This window comes from Neovison vison, chromosome 8 (assembly GCF_020171115.1).
Source record: "Neovison vison isolate M4711 chromosome 8, ASM_NN_V1, whole genome shotgun sequence".
In the NCBI taxonomy this organism is placed as follows: Eukaryota; Metazoa; Chordata; class Mammalia; order Carnivora; family Mustelidae; genus Neogale; species Neogale vison.
The window spans coordinates 27924822-27938937 of NC_058098.1; positions in this window are offsets into that span (position 1 = coordinate 27924822).

Sequence of the window (14116 nt, forward strand, 5' to 3'; positions counted from 1 at the left end):
CTCACACCTCACTGGCTACTACACAGGGAAGAATGTATATTAAGAGACAAAATTAGGGGCGCCTGGGTAGTTCAGTTGGTTAAGCACCGACTCTTGATCTCAGCTCAGATCTTGATTTCAGGGTCATTAATTCAAGCCCTGTGTTGGGCTCCACCTACTTAAAAAAAAAAAAGACAAAATTAAAAAGGGAGAGCTCACCAGTGGCCAGGACTGCCCTCCTATCCCACTCTGCCACCTCCACAACCACCTGAAGAAAGTCAGACTGCAGAGTTCCCGGCCAAGCCCACCCTGAAGCCCAGCAGCCTGTGACTTCCCTCATTTTCATTCTGTGATCTGATGGTTCTCTTGTGGCTCTGAACTGGGCATCAGTTCAGAAAATAGACCGGTCTTTGAGACAATGTCCATCCCAATCCACAGACAGAAGAATTTGTTTACCTTTTCATTAGGGAATTTGCCAAAAACCTCAGGTTTGCACCCCCTCTTCTTCACTGTTTTGGGGAATAGAAACATGTGACTATATTTCAGCTCTTCGTAGTCCTGAGATGAATTGGCCACCAGGGCAGATGTGTGCTAGGTAACACAAGGGACACTTATTAAATATTTGTAAGACTTTTAAAATCACTGGGAGAGTTCCTTTCCAACCTGGCTTTTTTTTTTCTTTTTTACTGAAGTAGAGTTGACACACAATGTTCCTTGAGTTTCAGGCATACAACGTAGTGAACCGATCAGTCTACACATTATGCTATGCTTGCCACACATGCAGCTGCCACCGGCCACCACATAATACTATTACAGTACTGTTGTCTGTATTCCCTATGCTGTACCTTTCATTCCCGTGACCTATTCATCCCATAATCAGAAGCCTGTACCTCCCACTCCCTTTCACCCATTTTCCCATTTCACCCTGCCCTCCTTCCCTCTAGTAACAATAGGTATGGGGTTGTCTCTGTTTTTTTTTTATTCATTCATTTATTTTGTGTTTTAGATCCCACATATAAGTGAAATTGTGCATGATTATGGTGAGAAGAAAATAAAGATGAACAAATTACCCACTTATAAAAAAAATAAGTGAAATCGTATGGCATTTGTCTTATGCAGTCTGACTTATTTACTCAGCATAATACCCTCTAGGTCCATCCATGTCACAAAAAGCAAGGTCCCATCCCTTTTTATGGCTGAGTAATATTCCACTGTATATGTATATCACATCTTCTTTATCCCTTCATCTATTGATACACACTTGGTTCTATATCTTGACTGTTGCAAATAATGCCACAATAAACATAAGGATGCATACATATTTTCTAATTAGTTTTGTTGTTGTTGTTGTTTTCTTTGGGTAAAAAAAAAATGCCCAGTAGTGGAATTATTGGATGGTATGGTATTTCTATTTTTAATTATTTGAGGAACCTCCATACTGTTTTCCACAGTGATTGCACCAATTTACACTCCCAGCAACAGCGCAAGCTGGTTCCTTTTACTCTACATTTTTGTCAATGCTTGTTATTTCTTGTCTTTTTCAGTCTAGTCATCCTGACAGGTGTAAGGTGCTATCTCATTATAGTTCTATTTACAGTTCCCTGATGATTACTGATGTTGAGCATCTTTTCATGTGTCTGTTGGCCATCTGATGTCTTCTTTGGAAAAATGTCTATTCGTGTCATCTATCCGTTTTTAATTGGATTTTTTTTGGGGGGGTGTTGAGTTCCAAATTGGTTTTGGTTCTATGTTCATACATAGCCTAGTTATTACTTTTTTTTTTTTTTACAAAATTGTGATTTAAGTCTAGTTATTCATTGATAAAAATGTTGTGTTCAAATCCTTTATTTTTTTAGTGTTTTAAAAAGATTTATTTATTTTAGAGAGAGTGGGGGGAGGGGCAGAGGGAGAGGGACAGAGAGAATCTCAAGCAGACTCCCTGCTGAGCGCTGAGCCCAACACAGGGCTTGATCCCACAACCCTCAGATCATGACCGGAGCCAAAATCAAGAGTCAAATGCTTAACTAACTGAACCACCCAGGCGTCCCACTGTTCAAATCTTTTTTTTTTTTTAAAGATTTTATTTATTTATTTGACAGAGAGAAATCACAAGTAGACGGAGAGGCAGGCAGAGAGAGACAGAGGGAAGCAGGCTCCCCGCTGAGCAGAGAGCCCGATGTGGGACTCGATCCCAGGACCCTGAGACCATGACCTGAGCCGAAGGCAGCGGCCCAACCCACTGAGCCACCCAGGCGCCCATGTTCAAATCTTTTAAAATCAAACTTCGGCAGCCAGAAGAACTTAAAACAGAAATAGTGAGTGACTCTAAGAGGTGGGACTAGGAGAAAGGCAGATTAAACTTTTTTCATTTAATGTCATCCTGAACTGATTGAATTTACTGTAATCTCTGTGTGTATTATTTTCATGGTTTATAAAGGAGACATGATGTCATTTAAGTCTCAAGTTATAAGCATCGGTGATGACAGGAGAAGGGAACCAAGATTTCCTTGGTGCACCGAAATCTGAAAAATGGGGCTTAGATTTCTTTAGGATTATCCTGTTTGTATTTCATTCATCTTCTTGAATGTGTATGTTTATATTATCTTTCACCAAATATGGAAGTTTTCAGCCATTATTTTTTCAAATGTTTTTTCTGCATCACTATTTCTCCTGTTCTTCCCAGATTCTGATGACATAAACATTCACTCTTTGGGAATTGTCCCACCAGTTCCTGAAGTTCTGTTCATTTCCTCCCAATTTTTCTGTGTTGTTCAGATCAGATAATTTTTTTCTTTTTATCTTTTTTAAGATTTTATTTATTTATTGAGAGAGAGAGAGAGAGACCATGAGGGGGGAAGTTCAAAGAGAGAAGCAAGCCCCCTGCTAAGCAGGGACTCCAATGCTGGACTCAATCCCAGGACTCCAGGATCATGACCTGAGCTGAAGGCAGTCACTCCACCAACTGAGCCTTCCAGGTGCCTAATTTTTTCTTTCTTTTGAGAAAGAGAGAGAGAGAGAGCATGCACACACAAGTTGGAGGAGTGGCAGAGGGAAACGGAGAGGGAGAATCGTAAGTAGACTCTGCTCAGTGTGGAGCCTGGCACAGGGCTCAATCTCACAGGGCTGAGATCATGACCTGAGCTGAAATCAAGAGTAGGAAGCTTAACCTGGGTGCCTCCAAATTGGATAATTTCTATTTTTCTATCATCAAGATCATTGACTTGTTTCTCCACCATCTCCATTCTGCTAGGCACCCATTCGAAGAGCTTTTAAGTTTTTGCTTATTTTATTTTTCAGTTCAAAGATTTTCATTTTGTTCTTTATATGTTCTATTTATTTGCTTAAAATTTCTATCTGTCCATTTGTTTCTAGATTGTTTGCTCTTATTTGCTGGGGCATTTTTATAGTAGCTGCTTCTTTTTTTAAAAGATTTTATTTATTTATTAGAGAGAGTGAGAGAGTACAAGATGGGGGAGGGACAGAAGGAGAAGCAGGCTCCCCACTGAGCAGGAAGGCTGACACAGGGCTCCATCCCAGGAACCCTGGGGCTCAATTCCAGGAACCCAGGATCAGGACCTGAGCCAAAGACAGATGTTTAACTGACTGAGCCACCCAGGCACCCCTATAGTAGTTGATTTAAAGACTGTCAGATAATTCCAACAGCTGTGCCATCTCAGCTTTGGCATCTCTAGATGGTCTTCTCTCTTGTGAGTTGAGATTTTCAGGTTTCTTCATATGTCAGGTCAATCTGGAATGTATATGGACTTCCAGAAAGTCCTCTTATAATACTCAGAGTCTTTTAAAAATCATATGGAGAATGTTGATATTTTCTTCTAACAGGTGATTGACCAGATTGGCTCAGGCTATCGGTTCCAACCTGCCTTTTGTGAGTTATGGCTTCGAGGTCATTTCTATTTTCAAAAGCCTCTCCCATGCCATTTGAATCCATCCTATGTGTGCACGACTCGGTGGTCTGTCTAGGACCTGGGCAGAGGTCAATCCTATAGTAAATTCTCAAAGTCTAGGTCAACTGTTTAGTGTTTAATTCATGTATCTGAAACAGGGGAATGGGCGCAGAAGTTTAGAAACAACTTTTTAGGTTGCTTTCCTGAGCTCTTCCCTGTCTGTGATTGCATCAATAAATTTTTGATTTGCTGGGGTTCCTCTTTTTGGTCCTCCAATCAGAAATCTGGGAACTTATTTGCTTTGTTCATACTTATATGTGGCCTCTTCAAAGGCCATTTGGCTTCCTTACCATGTGGTAGCTGAAGTCCAATAAGGGGTGCCCCAAGAGAAGCAGGTGGACTCCCTATCACATTTTAGGACCTAATTCTGGAAATCACATCACATTACTTATTCCATAGTTAGCCCCACCTCCACACCAGATTAAAGGAAAGGAAACTTACTTAGACCTCACTTCTCAATGGGAAGAGAGTAAAAGTCACATCATGAAGAAGAGCAGGTGGGATGGAAAACTCTGTCATAGCCATTGCTGGGACATACAATCCACCAAAAAGATCTCGGTGACTATTAAATATTAAAATACCTCCAAAACAGTTACTAGATAGCAGTGCCCCCTGTCCTCTATTGCCTTTCTCCCTTCTATTCTCTGGTGCACCACCTTTTCAGACCTCTCTGTAATCTAACAATTGAAGAGTTGATAACTTGGCACAACAGGGACCTCCAGGAACCTGTTTCAACCTAGGGCCAGTCTTGTGATCGGCATTGTCCTGCTAGTCATTAACTCTTTCGAGTATCACCTCTGGCACTGAGGTCCCCCACTCTGGCAGCTTCCCCAGCCTGATCTACAAGTATGGGGAACTTCAGGGAAATTGTAAGCCTCACCTAAGATGTGGGGTTTTACCTTCGGGTGTGACCTTCTCCAGTGCTTTTGACTTTCCCTTTAACCTAGTTAGCTCTACATTTTGCAGGATTTATGCCCTCAGTGGGAAGCCAGTGCACACAAATTTCTACCTACCTGCCTACCCCCCCACCCCACTTTGTGACCCCATCCTTCACCCATGGTGGCATCTTTTTTCCCATCTAGCACGGCAACAGATGGCTGACCCCATAATACCATAAACCAAACTGACCAAAATCATATAGCAAAGGCTCTAAAATCTAAACTGTCATTGGAACCGCAGTCCACAAAAATGGTTCAGGACCTGAATGTTAGACCTAAGCTGAGTGTCTGCCTGCTGAAATAAAGGGCTTCAATGGGACTTGGTGTTTCCAAATACAATAAATAAAATGCCCAGAAGACAACTGAAGATCACCTGTCCTAATAAGAACCAAGAAAATCACAATTTGAACAAGAAAAACAATCACCTGACTCCAGCACTGAGATGAATCTGATGTTAGAATTCTCTGAGAAGGTCTGAAGGCAGCCGTCATAAAAATGCTTCAACAATCAATTGCAAATTCACATGAAATGAAGGAGAAAAATAGATAATCTGAGCAATGAAATAGACCTTATAAGAAAGAGCTGTAAAAAGAGCTGTCAGTAAGAACTATGTTAAATTTAATATAGATACAGATGGTTACATACAGAAATATTTATGGATATGTGTATATTACAGATTAGTTTATACACATGTATTTCTTTGCTCTGTTGGCTGTCAGGGACTAAAGGAAAGACATGCAAAGAGCAAGGAGCCCACTTAGCATCCAGATCTCAGTTTCTAATATCATTCTCCAATAAAAGGAACCAGGACTCCTTGAAGAAATAGCCAGTCTAGGATCGGGGTAGGAAATATACAAGATGAGTATGAAGCATCTTGTAGTGATAGGAAATAAGAAAGTGCTCAAAAACAAGCAAGCAAGCAACCAACCGACCAACCGACCGTCCAAGGATCCTTCCAAGGAATCTGGGAGGGACAGGTGGTTGAGAGCAGGGTCTCTGGAAGCCCTGAGAGGCCGGTGGACACTCTATGGAGGCTACTGGGAGCACAAGGGGCCAGACAGTGCTGGTCTGGAGATGTTGGTGGCCTTGACAGAGCAAAAAGGCAGGAGAAAAAACAATTGTCACATCTGGGCTGCTCCATCCACACCAGAGCAAAGTGACTCTGGCAAGGCTGGTCTCCATTCTGCCACCCTTCTGGGGTTCAACCAAGTTCAGGGTAGGACTGAGCTTCACTTAAATATTCTGGTGACATTTCTTCTCTGTCTGCGTGTCCCCACAGTCTCGTGCTTGGGTCCCTACGGAGCGAGATCACTCCCATGCTCTTAAACCCATTAGCTTCCTTACCTGCTTCCTGCTTCCTTACGGGACTATCCCTTCACCCCCAGAACCAGCACCAGGCAGGAGAGGCAGCAGAAAGCACCCAGCCAGCATGGGCACTCTCCGAGAGGGAACAAAAGGAGAGAAGCCCACTTAGGCCCCTGCGCTCAGTCCCACCTCCCTACCTCTGTGCGATGAGTCCTGCCTGGACAGCCTTTTCTCCCCACCTCCCCAAATCCCACCCCGTCTTTGAGTCCTGGCTCCAGGCCTGCTTCCTCTCTCAGGTCTTCTCTGCTCCCCCCCCCAACACTGATTGCTGTCTGCTCTGAGAAACTTTGGGGCCACAGGGACATCAGCGGAAAGAGTGACCACTCTGCCTCCCTATGGAGCCTAATAATGAAAATCACAACCATAACAATAAATGCTAATAATTACTGAACAGCTGCTATTCTATTAGCTCATTTCACTTTTTAAAACATTTTATTTATTTAAAAAAATTTTTTTTAATTTATTTGACAGAGAGAGATCACAAGTAGGCAGAGAGGCAGGCAGAGAGAGGAAGGGAAGCAGGCTCCCTGCTGAGCAGAGAGCCCGATGTGGGGCTGACCTGGGATCATGACCTGAGCCAAAGGCAGAGCCTTTAACCTACTGAGCCACTCAGGCGCCCCCCTCCTTTTTTAAAATGAATCTCTACACCCGACAGGGGGCTCAAATTTGAACCTGAGATCAAGAATCCGATGTCCTACCAGCTGAACCAGCCAGGCACCTCGACCTCATTTCATTTTTGCAACAGCCCGCGTGGTGGGCTCTGTGATCAGTTTTACAGATGGGAGGAGGACTGAGGCTCAGAAAAGTTAAGGACTGAGCCACAGAGCTCATAAATGGAACCAGGATAGAGGCCAGCTGTTAGGAGTCAATGGCATAAAGTCTGTTTCCCGAGGGTGTCCGTTCAGCAAGGGTGGAGCTAGTGTTTGTCTTTTCCTTGCTGCTGCCCTAGTACTCTGAAGAGTACCTAGCACACCCCAGGGCCTTTTAAAATTTGGGCTGAGTGGGTGAGTGAATACGACTGGTAGTAAAAATCGTTCCGAAGCAAAACAAAGCTGGTTGAAGGGGGCGGGGTCAGGGAGGCCTTCTAGGAGGTGGCATTTGATCAGACACCTGCAGAGTGTGTGTGTGCGTGTGTGTGTGTGTCTGGGCCATGTAAAGATCTGGAAGGGTCTTCCATGCAGATGGAAAAGCATGTGCAAAGGCTGGGGGTGGGGCGTGCCAGGCAGGAAAAGTGGAAAGTCTTCATTTGAAGTGTTCCAAGCTGGGTTTGGCAGGAAGTACGCACTCAGTGATTATTCACTGTCATCCTGGAAGTCAGGAAGGATTGGCATTCAATGATGTCATTATCTTGGGTGGTGACAGTGGATAATGGAGGACAGTAACTTTTGTTTTATTTAATTAATTAACTTATTTATTTATTTGACAGAGGTCACAAGTAGGCAGAGAGGCAGGCAGGGGGTGGGGGGAAGCAGGCTCCCTGCTGAGCAGAGAGCCCCACGCGGGGCTCTATCCCAGGACCCCGAGATCATGACCTGAGCCGAAGGCCGAGGCTTTAATCTGAGCCACACAGCCGCCCCAACATTTGTTGTTTTAGATGTTTCAAATGATCGGGTATAATCAGAAAAAACTCCTGGTAATATCTTTCCTTTAAAAAAATGTTTTCCCTGTGCAGTGGGCCCTCTCGGATAGCTTGAGTTTGGAAGAAGCAGGGGTGAGGGAGATGGAGAGAGGGGAGGGGAGAGGTGAGGAAGCCCAGACTGCTGGAATGGGTGGTGGAGGCTGCCGTGGTGGGGCAGCAGCGGGAGGACCGGTAACTGTGGGCATGGTGGAGGGGCAGCAGGTTGGAGGGGGGAACGCTAGGGCAGCAGGGAGTAGAACACCGTGGAGATGGGGGAGGAGAGGGTGTGCGGGCAGTCCGGCATGTGGTTAGGTGCCCTGAATCTCATGCCCCTGGGAAACAGACACCTTGTTATGGGATCCTCCGACATTCCAAGAAGGGGGCAGATTTGAGGCTCCGTAGGAAGACTACAGGAAGCTTCTCTGTAAAACTTCAGTTTCCTCAGACCCTGACCAGCTAGAGCTGCCAGGTTCTATCACGCCCCAGGGCTCCGCGGATAAAGCTTAGAGGGAACAAGGCTGTTTTTCCTGACCAGAGAGGTTCCCAGTGAGTAGGAGTCCTCCTGGAAGAAACTCCATGTTGGGCTTTGCAAAATCAAAGATTCTAGATCTTTCATCTGAACCCAGACACAGCCAACCATATCTTGGAATGACATCTGTCCTGCACATCTCCCAAGTACCACAAAAGGCCGCTCCTTCTACTCTCCCCAGGCCTGTGCCTGTGACTAGAATCTCCCTGGGACCAGCATCTCTCTGGCCCCACCATAAGCTGGGCGCCCTCCTGGCTTCTCAGGCTCCCTCCCTGCCCCGCTCCTCAGCCCCCTCTAGCCCACCGTTAGCACTCCAGGCAGGCCCCAGCTCGCTCATCTCTCACCTTGACAGTTCCCAACGCCTCCTGGCTAGTGCTTCATTCTGGAAGCCTTTTATTCATGGGTGACATGCATACAGATAATTCAAAGTCAAAAGGGTGATCTCGATGAATTATCATGGACTGAACACACTTAAGAAACCATCACCCAATTCAAGGAATGGCACACTACCAGCCCTCAAGAAGTTCCACTGAGGCCTTCCATTTGCTCCTTCCCCCTCTCCTGAGGGTACCCTTGATCCTGACTTCTGACACCACAGATCACTGTAATAATATGGTATGTGCTCTTTTGTGTCTGGATTCTTTGGATGAACGCCGTGTCCGTGAAATGCATCAGCGTGTTTGCGCAGTGGTCCCCTGTTCGTTTGCCTTGCTGTGTGGTGGTCGTACATTATGTAACTAGACACATGGATTTGTATATTCTACCATTCATGGGAACTTTGGTTGTTCCTTGTTTGGGGGTATTGAAATGCTTTTTTTGACCTAGGCACTCATTTCTCTTGGGTTTACATCTAAGAAAATTCATTTTCCAAGGTAGTCCTAGCAAGGTGCCCTCCCATACAAAGCATACATGTTGTGAACCCATCCTCTTCCCCCAGCCAGCAGGATCTTTAGTAGGCACTAAAAGTGCATGATACAGGGGCGCCTGGGCGGCTCAGTGGGTTAAAGCCTCTGCCTTCGGCTCGGGTCATGATCCCAGGGTCCTGGGATTGGGCCCCGCATCGGGCTCTCTGCTTGGCGGGGAGCCTGCTTCCTCCTCTTTCTCTCTGCCTACTTGTGATCTCTGTCACATAAATAAATAAAATCTTTAAAAGTGTATGATACAAAATTCTAAAAAAAAAAAAAAAAAAAAAAGGCATAAAATAATACCCCTTCCACACCATCCCTTAGCCACCCAGATGCCCCAGCTCCCGGCACCCACGATTACTGTTCAGTGTGTCTTTCCAGAGTGGAGGGGTCTTTCTAGATATAATCAAATATGTATATGTAACCATTTTATTTTATATGGATGGAAGTGAAGGAAACCAGAATGTGTTATCCCCAAATATGCCTCTTTGACATAAAAATTATTTTGAGCTGAAGGCAATTAAGGAGCAAACCCAGAAAAAGCTCCCTCTTCGCTGCCTAAAGGCAGGATATAAATTCTCTTTTTATTGGAGATAGATAAATCTAGAGATGACACCAGAGGAATTTGCAAACAAACGTTCCTCCATTCGTTCCCTCCCCTGTATTTACCTTTCCACAGTCTGTTGCCCTCTGAAGCCTGAAGTCATTTCCCTTTGTCCTGTCATTTCTCTGCAAATGTACTGTTCTTTGTAGAAGATGCTGTCTGGGTTGGAATTCTAAGCTGCCATTTTGAGTGGCTTTTCAGTAGGTTTCTCCAAGTAATGTGTGCTGCATGAATTAATCCAAGTGTTTTCTCTTGTTAATCTAACTTTTGTTAAAGAGTCCCAGCTGAAAACCTAAGATGGGTAGCGGTGACATTTTGCCTCCCCTATAGATGCAAACTACATAATTCTGAAGGAGGAAGGGAAAATGGTCCAGCAGAGATGCTGGATACAGTCCCTGAGTTCAAATCCTGCCTCCCCCACCTGCTGGCTGAGTGACTTGGAACAAGTAACCTATGTTTCATGTTTCTCTTTTTTTTCTCCTGAATGGGGTTGGTGTGAGGATCACAAATTAACTTTCATCGAGTGCTTAGAACAGTGTCTGGCACATGGTGAGCCCTATTCCTGGAAATGACTTATCAGGTATCTTGGAGAACATCCATTTTCATGCATGGAGAACTCATTCTTTACAAATGGCTGCACTGAATTTACTATGTGACTGTATGCAGAATTTACTTGACTATCTGGGTGAATGGACATTTAAAATTCATTTGGAAATGTCTTATATTACAAAGACTGATCCAAAGCCATTCATTCATTCATGTGTGCATGTCTCCCTCCCAGAATGCACCACACTCTTTTGAGCTAACCGACCTTTGTGCCTTCTGTCCCTCTTCCCAGAACATTCTCCACCTACTCTCTGACCACTTGGTTGGTATCTGCAACATCCAGTTTTCGGCTCCAAAGTTCCCTCCTTGGAGAAGGCTCCCTAACCCACGACATGGGGCCCGTGAGAAGCTCCCAGGGTTGGTCTCTCCCCTACCATCCTTGCGGTCCTTTCATTACTACCCTTCTCTACAGACTCTACATGGGGTGGGACATTGGACAAACCTGGTGGCTCACCATGAACCCTGGGGTCTGGCACCAAGCAGGTGCTTGCCAACCCTTGTTGGCTACATGGGCTACAATTTCTTTCACTTGTTTAACTTTTTAAAAATTTTTATTTATTTTTTAAAAAGATTTTATCTATTTTTTAAAAGATCTTATTTTTTTTTTAAAGGATTTTATTTGTTTATTTGACAGAGACTGACATAAAAGAGAGAGGGAACACAAGCAGGGGGAGCGGGAGAGGGAGAAGTAGGCTTCCTGGCAAGCAGAGAGCCCGACGCAGGGCTCGATTCCAGGACCCTGGGATCATGACCTGAGCCGAAGGCAGACACTCAAAGACTGAGCCACCCAGGCACCCCTAAAGATTTTATTGATTTGATAGAACCCAACCAGGCAGAGTGGCAGGCAGGAGAGGGAGAGGGAGAAACAGACTTCCCACTGACCAAGGAGCCTGTTGTGGGGCTCGATCCTAGAACCCTGGGATCATGACCTGAGCGGAAGGCAGACGCTTAACCGACTGAGCCACCCAGGCGCCCCTCTCTCACTTGTTTTCATATTCTAAATCTTTGAGAGACCTGGATTTTACAAAGTGCACTTTCTTGTACTCAAGATCTCAGCTGCAAACAGAGAGCTCAAGACAGATAGCAGTTAGCAAGCTCACTTGTCTAACTCTTGCCCTGACCAAGTAACACCAGATGCTCGAGTGTGAACCTCTATGGATTACTTCACTTCATTCACTGTCTTCCTTTAGAAATGAGTGCATTAAGGCTCAACAAGGGGGAGCAGGGGTCCAAGGACACACAGTCAGTTAAGGGGTGGGGTGGAAATTTAAATTCAGGTCCAGCTCAGGGCCCTGGAAAAATTGTCTCTTGGTTACTTCTACGTGAGCCTTTGGGGCTTCAAGGACTTGGTTTGGATAATTGTGAGGCCTCCGTGACAGCTCTTGTCCCCAGAGAACCTCCCCCGACCCCAGCCCCGCAACTATAGATCTCTGTCATCTGGCTGGAGAGCTGAGCGTGTTTGGAGTTCAAAGTCTCTTTTGAAATCTGGCCACCACTGGGGATTTGGGCACCTGCCTGGTCTGCCTGGAGGGGAAGCGGTCTCATCTTCTTGGGACCGAGGATCACTGATAAGCCCCTTGGTCAAAGCCTTCTGGGTCTTAGCTGATTGGGACCTTGACTTTTGGGTTCTTGGCTGAAAACCAGGCGGGAAAGGGCAAACCCTGGGCCCAGCAAGAGAGTGCAAATGTCACTCAAGCTGACCAGCCACCTGAAATCTTCCGATAAGCCCTATCACCTGTGGGGATTTAGTTGTCCCAACCTGCCCTGGAGGCTGGAGCGTGGTTTTCAAAATCAACAGTACTGGCTGATCTGGGGACACAGGAACTCAGAGGTCTGGGAAACTGTTACTGAAAACTCAGGGCACTGGGCTAAGAGCATTCGGTGTGTTGATTCCTTTAATTCTGCAGACAAATCACTTTACAAATGGGAAAACTGCAGAGCAGAGAGAGGGGAGTTGAGGAAGGGCTTGGACCCCAAATTCTGGGGTTCATTTCTGGTTTCATCAGTTTGCTCTCATCTCACAAGTCTGATGGGGGACTTACTCTTGTCCCTCAGTTGCTGTCCCTGGCAATGGCTCCCTCTCAGAGCCCAGAGGTCCCCCAGATCTGCTTGCCCCATACCTTCATACATCCTTTGGGTCTGTCTCTTAAGGAAGGGATATCTTCTTGCCTCTTTCTCAAAGAACCAACCCTTGATCACCTTTCATAGTCCATAGTGCCCTCTTCTGAGAAGCCCTCCCTGATTTCGCCCTGACCCAGTCACCTCTCCTGCCTCTGTCCTTGGGCCTGCCTTTTTCACAGCAATAGTTTGGTGGTCAAGGGCTGTGGCTTTGGTCAGGCGGTTGGGATTCAAATCTTGGTTCTGCCTTTTTCTCAGTGTGGGACTTCAGGTTAGTCCCCTTTCCATCCCAAGAGTCAGCGTCTTTCTCCATTAAACGAGCATCGTACCTCTGGTTGCTGTCAGCCTGCGGGGGGTAAGGTACATATGGGGCCTACACAAAGTATTCCATGCCACTGTTAGCATCAGTCATAGCTGAAGACCTGGTCTTGACATCGAAGGCCTGAGGGTAACTGGCCCTTAATAAGCATCCTTGTCCAGCTCAGTCAGGGCCAGGAAAGGCCTGCAGGGCATTCCCTTCACACCCTGCTCCCCCTCCCTAATACACCCGGTTTTTAGCTCCACCTTCTCAGTGCCTTTGCTGGAAGCAACAGGTGCGCTTTGGGATGATGACCCCCTGTGGCTGAATGAGAACCTGCTTTGGGGAGAAGGCAGGGCCTGCAGTTAAGTTAGCACGACCACATGGGGCATGTACTGGGCCTGTGCTGGGCCGGGGGGTCGTCATCCTTGAGCTGAGAGAGGGGGGGGTCTTCTCTCTTTCGCAGGTTCATCCAACCAGTTATTGGTGGAGGACCTGCCGAATCAGGCACTGTGGTGGGGGCTCAGGGTACAAGAGTGAAGAACACAAAAGCCCTGTCTTCATGGAGCTTATCATCTAGTGGAGGGATGAAGGAAACAGGCACACAGAATATGTAACACACCAGAGGGAGGTCAGAGGAGAAGGGAAATAAAGGACAAAGGGATATGAGTGACAGGTAGGGGCCAGAGCTCTCCAGACCTCAATGAGCAGTTTCTAGAGGTAAAGGTGGGGGGGGGGAGTGGGGGGGCACCTGAGGGCTTTAAAGGAAGTGATGGGCGTGGCTCCCATTCGTGAAGAGACTGTCCGGGCAAGGGCAGAAGCAGGGATCAGCGAGGTCAGTGCAGTGGTCGCCAGCAGAGACATGGAGGCTGGGCTGAGAGACCGCAGGAGAGGGACCACTGGCTTGATCTGTGACGCACGTGCAGCTGAGTCCAGAGGACTCACTGATGGACCGGATGTAGGGGGAGGCTTGGGGCCATGGGGGGAGAGAGAGAGAGAGAGAAGTCCCAGGTGCACGAGCTGCTCAGCTGGGCAGCAGGTTGGACGGCTGAGGTGGACAGCATGGAATCTGCTCTGATTCCCAGTCGTGGCCCAAGAAGAGTGGACCCAGAAGGGAGTGAGGGAGGCCACAGCTACTGCCCAGGAACAGGAGCAAAACCCATTTAAGGAAGGAAGACTCCCTTAATTTGG